Raw genomic sequence first — 3,035 nt, 5'->3', positions numbered from 1 at the left:
CCCTAACTCAGTGACATTTCACAGGTGACATCCTTGGTGGCAATGAGTACAAATGGCATCGAGATATTTAAGTGGCAATGTGATGGTCCGTTAGGCAGAATGAAATCCATAACCTTCCTCCTTCCTCGTGCCATAGGTACTACTTTCCAATCAAGAAAACAGCCAGTCCGTCAGTCACGCAGGAGGAAGAATTCTGTTTGGCTTCTATATCCCGAGCGATTTGTTACCGGGGGACATGGCCTTTGCTTCTACCATGCTGGAAAGGGTCCCATTTATCTGTAACCAGTGGTTACAGGTAAACTGAAATAAACCCTGAGTCCACGGTTGATGATCACCGTCAAGAAGAAATTTTGGAGACACTGGAAAAAAATGGCTGAGTTTGGGCAACCGAAACGCTTCTTTTTCAACTTGATCCATGAGGCTCATGCTGTACACTCAGCTTCAGCCATGAGGCCTCATGCTGTAGGCAGAGACCAAATGGTGTAATGGATAAGGACATAGCCAAATAAAAAACACACAGGCTAGACATTCCTACTTTAAAGTCTCCAAAACCTCTTGTTCACGTGGTGTTGTTCTTCCCCCGCAGCAACCCCAGCTTTTCCCGTGTGAAGGCAACAATGCTCTTCAGCGCAAAGCTAGGTAGGCAGTGCTGTTGATCCCAAAACCTGAGCTTTCCAGGGACCTACACACTTTGCCGCTTTGACTACTTCTGATCTCAGACTCCGCAATGAATAAAACAGAAGCTGAGACAACTGAGACATCTTGCTGACCACCACAAAAATGGGAGCGAGCTGGTTGCTCCCAGTTACAACCCTGAGATGGTTCACTTGGGAGAGTTGAGACAGTTAGCCTTGACATCCCTCCAAGTCATGCCCCTGGTTACCTGAGTGTTCAAAAAAGAGCTCTAGCTCCTCCTCTCTCCGTTCATTTGGGGGAGGGAAGCAATTGTCCGAAATGGAACAAAAGGCCGTCCCTTCTTAGCACAACTTCAAAGCTCCTTGGACAAGAAACTTGATAATTCCATCAAGTATTGTTTTCTTCTTCATCATTTCACTTTGGAAACTGGGCTATTAAATTCACATGGTTCTTTGATCAAGACCAGTTAATTAAGTTATTCTCTTGATAGGACTCTTATCATTTTAGCTCCAGACCAACATCACACTCATACATTTCACGTGTTAGCTTTGATACCTGTCTTGCAGGCCCCCTACACCGCAGTCCCTGAGTTCTGTAGCGTCGTGATGCACCTAACCAGTTTCACCTGGCAGAAGTGGAGACATTAAAGAACCATTCTGTGAACCAACTGTTCCTCGAGTGGCTTTATTGAAGTAAAGGGAGACACATGAAAGCGGCCTAGTAACTTCTTCCACCAAAGCTTATCATCAGCTAAGCCTTATGGTTAAAAAAATTAACAAGTAACCAGCTCCACTTCTGATTTTATCAAAACAATGGGAAAAAAAATCAAATATTTATTCTGCTTCCATCACCTCGGTATCTGAATGCCAGCAGCACTGTTGCTCAAAGACCAGCAAGGGTTTTTCTAACTGTTGGAAGTGTGCTCTCCACAGGAGGGTGACATTAAAGGTGAATCCTAAAATGGAAATTGAATCAAGCACATGCTGGAGCAGTGGCTCTCAACCTTTCTAGACCCACGGCATCCTTTGGAAAATGGCAGCTCTTACTTTTCATTCATTTTTGTCAACTACAGAAAACAGAGCAATTTTTTTCTGGTGCAAAGAACTCAGAAGGATCACCACAGGTCAGACTATTTTTAATGCTATGTATTCCTATTTGACATCTCTGGGTTTATCTTGTGAATCATATTTGCTGGCCTAACAGTGCTCATATGGTGCAGCACCCTGGGGCTCCCTGGAAAGGATCTCAAGACTTCCTTGTTGAGAATCACCACCCCATTCACCATCTCATTCAAAAATTCAGATTTTTTTCCCCCCTTGTGAAATTCCTTCAGCTCCTCCTGATTCTTTAAATATTCCTGGCTGGGCACATCCTTCTGTTTCAATGCAGATCCCTGGTTTGTAAGAGGAGGGTCGCTGGCATCTGTGTTGTCCCGGAATAAGATGTTTTTAATGCTGTCAGGAAGCTAGGAGGGGCAAGGGAGGATCCCACAGGGGGTGTAATGGCTGGGAAAGAACATTTTTTAAAGTTAGTTACAGACTGATCCTTGCCTCAATGCTCCACACAACCAACATCTCAAACACGGCAAGCTGGAGTCACTCTGTGCTTAATCCGTTTGCCTCTTTGCTCTATCGTTCTCCAGACAAAACACAAAAGAAGAGTGAAGCCAGAACTGAGCTTTGTTTCAAGGGAGGAAGTGTTTCAGATCCAACAACCATACCGCACCAGATGAGAAATGCCCAGCAACAAAGGAGCACTCTGGGGATGCCCAACTCACTATTGCTTCCTTGCATGGAAATTTCACATAGCTGGTGGTGACCCCCAAAAGCATTGAGCATCGAGTTCAGGTAACCGCCAAGAAGTGGAGGTGCTGCTCCAACTATCCAGTCCTCTTGGGGTTCAAAACTGGGCTGGAGAACTGGAAGGACTATCTTGTGGTATTGTAGCACTGCGGGGCACGAGCACCTCCATACATCGCTTCCTCTCCCTTCTCCTTCATGCAAACACTGCTCAACGTGGTTCTCTTCTCCCAGCTGCATCCCAGCTCCTCTCCAGATCAGCTTCGGACAGTGAAACCTCTCTCACTAAGTTTCCTCACAAAACCTCAGGCCTGTGCTCCTTACCTCACCTTGCTATCCATCAATCCAACCAGCAATGTAAGCTCCTTGAGGCAAGGATCACATGAAAGATGCCTGTCCTGCTCTCTACCCTCTCCACTTCTTGGCATGGTAGCTGCTGACCTGTGCTTTGCATTGAGTTAAGGAGATCTCCATAGGGCTGAGGTGTAGGGTCCATGGGGCAGGGACCTTTCCTTCCCTACTGTAGAGCATGGTGTAGCCTAACGAAACCCACACAAAATGCAGGAGGAACAAGCATTTGGAGCGTAGATGATTGGGGGG

The sequence above is a fragment of the Alligator sinensis genome, unplaced genomic scaffold (genome assembly GCF_000455745.1).
Source record: "Alligator sinensis unplaced genomic scaffold, ASM45574v1 scaffold1517_1, whole genome shotgun sequence".
NCBI lineage: Eukaryota > Metazoa > Chordata > Crocodylia > Alligatoridae > Alligator > Alligator sinensis.
The sequence above is the reverse complement of the archived record's forward strand: the minus strand, read 5'-3'. Positions refer to the sequence as shown.